Here is an 11,379-nt window from a genome sequence, read left to right on the forward strand (position 1 = left end):
GTGTGACGTCAGAGAAACCTCAGATCAACGAAAGGAGAACCATTCACAGAAAACAGTCGTCACACACACACAACACCGAGCACACGACACAGAGAACAAACATCACGAACACACTGTAAGATTACAAAAGAAGGGCAGCTTCCTACTGGCCGGAGCTGTCGGTGCCAAGAAAGCACCTGCGTCAGGGCGTAACGACAAAGCACCTCTGGCCTCGCTGCCGGGCGCAGGACATGCGCAGCAAGGCGTATGAGTGAGAGTGCATTCAGGGCTGCCTGCGCACACACACACACACATAAACTCAGAGTTAGTCAGCACTAACCACAAGCCAAATTGTAAATCTTCAACTTCCCCTCTGCTTCTCTCTTGGCACAGTGACATGACAGCTTCCCAAAATGAGCAGCGTGTTACAGTAAGAGCCGTCACGTTCCTGGAATATCCTGTCCGCCGACACAACAGCGCTGTGACTCTACAATAAACCCCCTCGCCTGAAGCCTTATAACCCCCCCCCTCATAGATCTTCTGACATCTGATTGTGCTGTGGGCATGTGGGTGTTTAGAGAATTTAGGCGGATTGGCTGCAACTGAAAGATACACGCCAAGGTCTGCTGGCAAGAGTGTAAATAGTCTGTGTGCAAATGAAGAGTCCTCTTTCAAAACAGTTGGCAGCGGTCCAGTGTTCAATATCTCTTTTATGGAGGGGCTGATCTGTGAATGTGTCATTATCTGTATTCACCATGGACCAAAAAGCTTGTTTGGTGGAGAGCTCGAAGTTACATTTAAATGATCTGATATTTCCACTCAAACACTGCTTGTAAATAAGTTATGTAGAATTTTCATCAATGGACTGAGATTGGAGTATGATAGATAGGCCTACACCCACTGTAATTCACTTTTTTTGGTGTTCATACCAGCTAAGATCAACTGGTGAACCAGCCAGATCAGTCCACACTGCTGAGACTTGTTTTGCTTTGTTTAGTCATTTAAAGTTTTTCACGCATGAGCAGCCGCTGGCTTATAGATGTCATCTTCTGTCTTTTTGCAACTTGGTGTCATTTCCTGTAGTTTCTTGGGATTATCTAACCTGACTGTGCCAGGAGCTTTGTTACACAGCACCACTTGGGAACTGTTGGGAAAAGGACAGGCACTTTAAAAAAAGACTTGGCAGGTGATCTCTGTATCACCGTCTCTCACAAGTGAGACTGTAAGTGGGTCAAAGTTGAACCACGACGTCATAGTGTAAACTGTGATGGATGTTTACAGCAGCGATGTTACACTTCACTGGTTTTCTCTTCTGAAAAGGTTTATCTAACCTGGAGGTTTCATTACAACTTGTCTGATTATCTGACAGCTTACCGCACAACCAGATCTCAACTGGCCAAAACTAGGAAACAGAGACCCAGGTTGTATGACACCAGAATTTACCTTTAAAATAAGCTATTCCGAGTTAAAAAACTAAATAAAATAAAGACATACCTAGGTGTAGTTTGAGTTAGTATTGATTTTATGCCACTGACAATTTAATAATGTGTCACATTTTTCAAAAGGTGGATAATTATTGATATGGCTCTTTCCTTAATGGCTTTTTCACCTTTTCAAACCCAGAGGCTGACAACCACGTGGGAAAATTACATCTGAAACCAGATGAAATAAAACAACACCCAGTGCAGCACAGCACCCTGCAGCATAAAAACATGAGGTCAACAAATCTCTTCCTCATTCTCTGAGCCCTTTTCTCCTAAGAATGGGCAGTTTCTATCGAAGTTGAGCAGCGTTTGTTCACTAACAGTGAACCACTCCCATGAGAACAAATGCCAACTCCCTCCCTACAATCGATCACCGCGCAGGAGCGCAACATTCCCAAGCCATTTCCTTCCCAAACAAATCAATAACCACAGGATGTCCTGTGTATCTGTGTCAAAATCTGTCATTCCGATCACGCCAGGTTGCAACATCAGATCACTGGATAGAAAAGATACCAATCAGGCCACAGAGAGTTCTGTTTTAAAGGCGCCCACACCTTAAGAAAAGCACCTGAAACATATTCATCAGTAATTAACATGATGCGGCTGTGGTTTAGAGGCAGAGCGGGTCATCCACTTATCTGAAGGTTGTTGGTTCAATCCCGGGCATCTCCCACCACATGTCAAAGTATCCTTGAGCAAGATGCTAACCCCAAATTGCTCAGATTGCGTCATCGGGTGTGTGAATGTGTATGTAATGAGTTAGTTTCTGTTTGATGGACTGTGTGAAAGGGTGAAAGTGGCATTGTAGTGTAAAAGTGCTTTGAGTGGTCGAAGACTAGAAAGGCGCTATACAAGTACGGGTCCTTTACCATTTACCATTTATAAACTGCGACTGAATGTTTGGAACCACCTGAGATCTATAGTTTCAAAAACACTCTCTACTTCAGCGTCTTTCCAATCATACAGAAGCTTTCAGACACTAAACCTGACCGAAAGAAGTATTTAGCAATGCAAAACCAAAAAACTAATTATGAATGAGTAGCACCGGGAATATAAAGGCAAGACAAAGACAACCTGCACACGGCTCAGTGATCACCAAGTGGAAGTCAAAAATGTGAGTCCTGGCAGTTTGTTAAGGATAAAACCAATGAGCGAACACAAAGCAAATTTAAGCTGTAAATCCATCAATCAACAATTGAGGGTTGCATGCAGGGACACATTAGTAAGTGCAAAACACATTTTGAAAGCATGCAAGCCTAGTCATAAGTGTAATGGATGTTTTAAGCCAAGAGTTGTGTCAATAGATTTGAGAAAGTAGCATGGTTTATTTTTCTCACTGTCTTTATTGTTTAGCTTTGGAAATCTGTTTGCAAAGTCATCAGATTAGCCTGAAAATAAGCATCATCACTTTAGCATGATAAAGATGGTTTTGATATAATGATGAAGAATTTTAGATCTGTCCCGAGAACTGAAGAATTTTCCTCCAGGAACCTCTGCTGTCCTATGACCTTTGCAGGGTATGAGAGCTTGCCAATGGAAAGCTGATTTCTCGATTTACGACGAAGTTTGAGAGTCAATTCTGACAATCTAAGCCATTTTAATAAATTACAACTTGCTTGTCCTGACCGAGTCTAAAACAATCTGACACAACTCTTTTCAGAGAACATCTCACAATCTCTGGTCTCCATTAAGTGGAACTCAGGACTTGTAAGACCAAAGGACACAAAGAACAGAGAAATGACTTTGCCATGCAGAATTAAAATGTATTTTGCGGATGCGTTTAGCTCTGTTCGTGTAGGCTGATCTCAAAGCTGTCAGGTGTGGACCAAACAACTTTACTGAGACTGTGCTGATTCTTACTTTAGAATGTGTGTACAGTGTCAGACAGGTGAGGCTGGGATGGAGATGCACCTCTAAGTGCAGGATTCAACCATGGATTGTCCAATCGTGTCTAAAGTGTTTATTGCTGCTCTGAATGGCCACCCTTGAAGGCCGGGTGAAAAGTTGGACAATCTTCTTCTGGCTACATCACAATACCAGTTTGCTGCTTGAAGTACTTTATTTTAACAAGTTTAGCTCCCATGTCCCTGTTTCAAAGAGCTTGATAACCTACACACAAATACAGTATAAAAACACATATTCTGATACTTGGTTGATTGATGGTCTGGAATTATTGACTGTGACCTATTAGCCCAATTACATAACTTCAAAGACAGCAAGAAACTAAAGTTATATTGAGAAGCCTTTGTAGGCGTGATGCCAGCAGCAAACATACCGTAAATCCACCTTGCTGAGTCAACCTACAGTCAGCAACACACACACACCGAACACACACCCACTGAAATCTGACACGCTAATGTCACGTGCTGGACTATCGGTCAATTTCACTTTCTGCCTTCACACTGCAGACAGACAGTATCGTATTTGAGGAAGTGGCAGCCTCCACCGGCGTCAAACGTCACTACTGTGTGTTTAATTTAAGACATGAGGGTGTGTAACTAAACAAAAGGCCTTCTCTTGTTGCACGGAAACAGGAACTGTGGGTTTTACTCAGCCACGTCACGCTGTGACCCACCGACTCTGCTGGGGCAGGGAGACAACAATGGCAACATGGCAGTGATGACAGAGTGATAGGCACAAAGGGACGTCATCAACAGCCGGCCCGATTCCACAGCATGGACATAATCCCTCATTCAGCTGAACAATTTAGGAGACAGATTAAGTCGTGAGAACTCTAAACAAAGAATGTAAGTACGCAGAAGAAAGACAAAATATTGTATAAAAGTATAGACGGTGATTGTCTATCACTATCTATGATGGAAGCAAAACATCTTTTCCACAGAGAAGCCTTCAGTGCTACAGTTCTGATATAGCAGCATCTACGCTAACCTCTTTAGCAGCTGCCATTGTTGTTTTCAAGCAAACATTCACTTCTCACATACGTTATAGCACTAAACCACGCCTGTAGCTCAGGCCGCAGCTGCCAGTAAAACTTTGTGGTTTGGGTTAAAAATCCAGTACGTTAAGGAAGTTATCTGACAGGGCGTGTCGTGTAGTCTGCAAGACCCTTCTCAAAAGGACTACAGCTAACTTTCTACCAAATATTAGCTTGATAGCAGCCTCAACTCTTAAAAGGTCTGGTTCGGATTGTTTCAAGTTTATCGTAACACAATACTCACATACCGTAATGTATTTTAAGAGAATGTATTGGTGGCTGTAATCATCATTTGTCCATACCAGCTGTGAAGTGATTTCTTGCTATGCCTTTGTTCCTGTAACAATCTACACTGCCGGGACATATCGCCCTGCCGTGCCTCAGCAAGGAAACCAACACAAAGGGTTCATACTAAGCTTGAGTGACGGTAGCTTGAGTGACAGTAACTTGAGTGACGGTAGCCAAACAGACAGCAGCTTTGGCAGTGAGACAGTTTTCTAACCATCACTGACTACCATGTGTTTTAAAAAAATATATGATGAATATACTGAATACAATTACATGACTTACTGGTTTCAACTACAGGTATGTGCTTCACCAGTTTGGTCCAGTATATTCTGACTGGAGTCACATGGCAGCCTCTCTGCATTGGTCTTGTCTTTGTTCTGCATGGGTGAAGAAAACAGATAATACACTGGTTAGATGGAACCGCCTTTAACATGGATCATTAATCATAAATCAACATTTTAACGCTGGCGTCTAACCCTAATTCCACAGTCATGCGAAAATGTGGTCCCCATTAATTTCACTGAAGAATACAGCATTCACTTCCTGTCGCAAGTAGAAGAGGAAACTTGCTAAACTGTTCAGTCTTAAATTAGAGACAGATTGGGATTGGCCTCTCATTCAGGAGGTATTAATCTTTTGTATAATGGTGTATCATTTTCATCTTCTGGAAAGCTAAAGCTAGCCAGCTAGTTGCAGCTTATGCTGGCTACCATGCCCACATTATTTTCTGTTCTGCCAGCTTTTTTTCCAGAGCGTGCCAAAAAATTTTGCATTGCCATTCCTGTCTGACTGCAGCATAACCCCATCTGATTTCAGGAACTGCCCTAATCACGTCCCTGTTGGACTGGTCTGTAAACAATCTAGACAAAACCTGAGCAAGGATCAGCATTGGAACCACTGACATTGTTCAAACAGGTTGTTATTACATTATGATGGGTAAAGTTTACAATGTTTCTTCTACAGACTCATTTTGATCAAAACCACCACTACGACCACACAGACTCACACACACACACACACATCAAACAGCAGGATGCCAGCTCCCACCCCAGCAGGAAATGATGTAAGTTCGGCTCGCGTCACAAATCTGGCCTCTGTCTGAGGGCACTCCTTTGACGCCTGTTAATGGTCAGGTGTCAAATGTTGCTGTGGTTGGTTGGATGTTTTCAACTCTGATCCATTGACCTGGACAGGCTGAGCAGGTACAGGAAAGGAATTAGGGTTGGGCAACGTGTGCATCAGGGATCAGAGCTCAATCAGTTGCCAGTTGAAATTCCCTTGTTAATTAATGGGTAAATAAGAGGACAATATCAGTGTTTCGGTCCAAGTTTCAATCTAGCCATGTGACACCATAGAAATGAAGTCTCTGCCTAGAAATCATTGCCCAAAGTTGTCCTTGTTGTATCTGTTGGGTTTGATGCTAAAGTTTATATCAAATAAGAAAGACTGAAGTGTACATATCTCAGCCATGCATTGACTGATGGGAAAGCAAGTACATCGGGTATAACTCTACTTGACACTGGTATTATTGTTGACCTTGATGTGAAGGAAATATTAAATGTAGCACAGAGCAGGGTGAAATGTGGAATAAAAATTACACTCAACTTGATTTAAAAGATATTTAGAGTGAGCAGAATGTAGCCTAAACACAGGCAACATTTTCCAGAGCCTGTCTGAGTGTCGACTGCTTTAGTCTCAGTGTCTTTGGGTTTCTGCTTCTTACAATGAAGATGGGTCTGGCCTCCCTCCTATTCAGACAGATTCCCACCAGTCCTGGATCTCTAATCCCAACCGTTTATTTAATATGGGGTGGGTTTGATACGATGACTGTGCAGAGGAGGCAGTTGAGGCATTTTCGTAAACAACCTGCTGTGGATCTGTTTCTGTTGAATCTGCTATCATGCAGTATTAAACAAACTCAACGGTATATTTTGTCTAAAAGGAGAACAAAGCTTAAAGCTTTTGTTGATAAGAAAGATGTGTTTGTTGTACTTCTCACAGGATTTGGTTTAATTACACATTTCGTTGCTCTGGTTGGTTGTAGTGCTATCCAATTGCCTCTAGAGGCATTTTTGTCCGCGCTCGTTGATATCGCCGCTTGGAAATCAAAAGTGAACTGAGAGGTTCTAAAGTAATTAGCATGTGTGAATAAGTCTGGCGATGCTAGGGCAGGATGGGCAGCATGGTGGCTCTGTGGTTAGCACTTCCGCCTCACAGCAAGATGGTAAGGTCCATAAAATAACATCTGTGTGGCTCGATATCATTGGATTGTGACCGGGTTTGCATGTTTTCCCTGTGTTTGCGTGGGTTTCCTCCGGGTGCTCTGGTCACCATCAAAACATGTATGTCAGGTTTATTTCTCCAGCCAGTGCCCTTGACCCTTTACTAGCTCAGATCTGGAGTTGGTCCCCAGGCGCTGTACAGTGGCTTCCCACTGCTCTTAGTACTTAGGTTAAATACAGAGGACAAATGTCACTATATGTTGTACTGTGTATGACTGTACAGTGTATGACTGTACATGTGACAAGACTGACACTACATGTTGCATATCAGAGATATGGTTGAGTTGACAGTTGGTTGACAGGAGGACCTTCAACTCTTAAGGACACACCGACAGACAGACATACATAATAGTTATATAAAAAATGTGGAAGAAAAGGGAAGAAACATCTCATGAAATGACTCTCTTTAAAGTCCACGAAGCCAGCACGGCTTAAAAAACAAAACAAAAAGAATTTTCAATAGATTTCATCCAAAAGAAGTTAGTCTCAACCATAAAACGATATTTAAGCTTAATTAAGGGTTAGGCAGATATTAAATAATTACAGGCTACAGTAATAAAGACAGGCCATTCTGAGGAACTCATTAACTTAATAAGTACTTATAGGTGTAATTTATTTTTAAGCAGCACTATTTTTTTCTTTTTGTCGTCAGAAGGCAGAAGAACAAGCTCTGATCAAGATCTGACATAACTATGAGCAACCACTCACATTACGCAGTCATTAGATCCATTGTTTCAGTTTGATTCATTCTTTAATGTTATGCAATCTACAACAATTCCAATAGACTTTTTTCACAACAGCCATTCTGACAGGAAACAGGAGGGTAAACTGAGGTGTTACCAATGATATCTGCTCTGCTCAGGAAGGTATTGCTATGCTATTGCGCATGTTGGGTCACTGGAAAGCCTCTGCTACACTGTGTTTAGCCTACTATTTCATGTCAAAGTGGCTGCTGTGAAAAAGGTAAGTAAGAACTGTAAGAAGTTTTGGAGGCCACTGTGTTTAGGAGGACACTGCAGAAGAAAGCAGTATAAGCCAATTACCAACGTGCTACAGAGGATTTAAAATATTATTAAAATGAGTACCAGAAAAAGACATTTGAGAAAAAGGGAACATTCTGAGCAACTTTTTACAAGACATTATATCAGTTTTTTCTACAGTAATGTAGTTTTGTGGTTATTAGGGAAGTACAAGGAAACCCCACTAGTTCCACGAGTCCATTTCTTATATCCTCTCACAAATATCAAATGACAAAATAGCTATGTGTAGCAGTTTCACTGTATCATACACATAACTGGACAATATACAACACAAAATTGACTTTAAAAGGTTGTCCTCTATCATCAGTTTTGGTCATAAACATAGAACAAAACTACACAGTCTGACAGCTCTGTGAGTGTGTATGAATGTGGTTAATATCAGACAGTTAGAGTCTATGTAAGTACATTCTGTGATTGCTGCTGTGTAGATCTGCCCTCCTCCTGCTGCCCTTCAGCTTCATCTCCTAGTGGAAAAAAACACCAGGAGATGTTTCACTCCCTACCAGCATTTGGCATCCCGTCAATACTCCCAGACTTTCACCTTTCCTCTCAACCACCCCACACACACACACACATACACACACACACCACCCCTGCCTGTCTGAAACCCTCTATCAGCCTGTCTACCTGCCGTTTGCCCAGTGACAACAGAGCATTATTGAGACACGGCAGGGCAATTGTTTACGGCAGGGAGGGGTACATCAGAGCCGGCCGGGTCCTGTTACCTTCCACTGACGCAAGTTCATGTGGGAAAGCTCGCAGGCAGGTAAACAAACCCAGACTGGTGCTGCATGGGGCAGTCGTGAGCACTCATACATACATACACCCACCCACACACACACACACCCACCCGCACATACACTCCTGTAAACAAGTAGAAAGCATTAGATGTACATTACATAAAGGCATAAAAATAAGAGCTATTGTTGTAGTCCATTTGACTCACCCTCTCCTGTGCCATGGTGAAAGTGTGTTTGCACTCGGTCTGCTTGTCCTCTCCTCCTGTCTCCTCCCAGTTTCCCCTCATGACTAACATTTGCGAGCAAAACCGTCCCTTTTCTTCAGAATTTGGCCAAGCATCCATTTCTTGAGAAGATTGTTTCCCGCTCTGTTTGTCCCATCTTACACCACCCTCTAACTGAGCTTCAAGTGGTAGTTCCTGCTCTCGCTGCGTCCTGACAGTGACAGAGTTACACACTCTGCTCTCACTCTCTTCCTGTGTGTGTGTCCTGTCCTACAAAACAAAGTGGGTGTGTCTCTGTGAAGAAAGCCAAAAAATGTGAGTAAAGAGGAGGAAGCACACACCCACGCCACGTGCAAGTGGACTATGGATCGGCTCTGTTGCGTGTATGAGTGTAGGTGTGACTGTGTATCTGTCTGTGTGGCATCCTGGGAGAGTGTGTGTGCTTTCCCTCTTTTCCTGTTTCTCTGTCAGCATTTCCCTCACTCAATTGGCCTTTTTTCCATACACATGTGCTGGCTTGGCGCCTCAACCCATCGCGGCAGGGACTTGCATTTTCAGGATGCGCACACACTTTGCGCCCAAATTCAGTTCACTGTGTTTGATTGTGTGTGTGTGTGTATGTATGTGTGTGTGTGTATGTGTGTGTGTGATGCCAAGTGCCCCATTTTCCCGGGAACGGGTCCCAGTTACGCCAGAAGGATGGCAGGGAATACCAGAAGAAAGTGGAATACCAGTGATTTCACACACTTTGACTGTAGGTGGAATTGAACAACCCTGACCTTGCTCTGCCCATCGAGCTACACAGCAAGACCACACACAAACCATCTCAGGTCTGTTGTGAAATGAGAAGAAAAAGTTCCTCTGGGCTCTAAATTGCGTTCCAATATATGAACTGAATGGTAAACAGCAGGAGAATGAGAGCAGCCGAGGGAACTCTATAAAAAGAGCCCCCGTCTCCATGGCGATGCCAGAGGCAAAGAACGGTTCTGTCCGAGTGGCCGCGCTTCCCTCAGCCCCCACCACCACCTCTCTGTACACACAAGGCATTGTGGGAAAGCAAACGAATTTCACATGCCCTCTCTGTGGGGTAGTAGACAGTCACACTCATCTCCACACAGATAAGACTGCAGAGTGACTCAATAATGAGGAGAAATGGACTCTCTTGGCTTTGACCGCGCCCACTGGTCAGAGGTCAGGTACAGTACAGTACACTGACAAGAAATGTGGTGTCTTCTTTTTACTCTTAAAAAATCTATTGTTAAGTCCATTTTTCTCACACGTTTGCTTTTGTACTGCCAACCTTTTGGCCTTAAATAAAGTAGACAAATGAAGAGACAGTTAACCAGAAACACAAGATTATTATTTCTCCTCCTCAATGGAATGTGATCTGTCCCTCGAGATGAGAAGGTTGATACCACTGTCATCATCTGTATGCAAAATATAAAGCTAAAGGTGATTAACTTAGCTTAGCATAAAAACTAGAAGCAAGGGTAAACTTCTAGCCTGGCTCTGCCCAAAGTAAAAAAAAAAATGTCTTCCAGCACTTCTAAAACTCACTAATTAACCTGTTATCTATATATCTAGAAAGCGACAAGTTATAATTCTACGGCGAGTTACCGTACCTTTAACAGGTCCTGGTATACAGACCTAGGATAGCTGATTCCCCCAATTTCCAGTCTTTATGCTAAGCTAATCTAATTTAGTGATAGCTCTAGCTCAGATGAAGCTCAATGGAATTATTATTGCATATAGCTGTTTCAAATGCATTTCCTTTCATGTAGCAGTTTCTGCAGGATACATACATTACTACATGCAGTAATGGCGCCTTGTTTACTTCAACTTAGTATTCCACACCCAGGAAGCCAGAAGTTGTTCTCACAATGTGTGTCATTACATTTGGGGCGAGACATTGCTGTTGAGTTTGGGGTAATATTTTGCCCTTTGCAACAAGGAACTTTCCTTTTCAGTTGATTCTGGCGGCCCCTGTGGACAACAGGGGTTAGTGTTTCTACCACTTCATTTAATTGATTTCAAGGGGAACCTGACCCGGTGGCAGGCATTAAGAATAACTACACAGAAATGTACAGGGACGTTGTGTACTGGGGATAACTCCAACCCTCAGCAAATAATACTGAAAGTATCAGACTCTAGCAAATTTAAGTTTCATTGTGTTTTTTGAGTCAACTATCCCTTTAACCAACTACAGCGACCCGTCTCCGGCATGTAGCGGCAGTATCTGGTATCTGGGTCACAGCAGTAAACATAAATACAGCTGCTCAAGAGAAGGTGAGAGCAGGAGAACGGGAGCTGTGTCTCCAATTAGAGAGCATGATCCATGGCCACAAACGCACACACACAGCTGGGTCGAACCTTTACGAGCGGGCGTGTGGAGAGAGAGAGAGAGAGA

The 11,379-nt window shown here is 42.9% G+C and overlaps 1 long non-coding RNA gene across 1 annotated transcript in view; it reads right to left on the reverse strand.

Annotated features, from left to right (window-relative positions):
- The window catches only part of LOC118339942, a 52,058-nt gene that overhangs the window by 6,637 nt on the left and 34,042 nt on the right, over positions 1 to 11,379 (reverse strand). Inside the window, exon 3 of the long non-coding RNA XR_004797341.1 lies at positions 4,969 to 5,063. This is a non-coding gene — a long non-coding RNA (uncharacterized LOC118339942). The remainder of the gene's footprint in view (positions 1 to 4,968; positions 5,064 to 11,379) is intronic.

The sequence above is a fragment of the Morone saxatilis genome, unplaced genomic scaffold (genome assembly GCF_004916995.1).
Source record: "Morone saxatilis isolate NCDOM2014 unplaced genomic scaffold, NCSU_SB_2.0 Contig10, whole genome shotgun sequence".
Taxonomy (NCBI): domain Eukaryota; kingdom Metazoa; phylum Chordata; class Actinopteri; family Moronidae; genus Morone; species Morone saxatilis.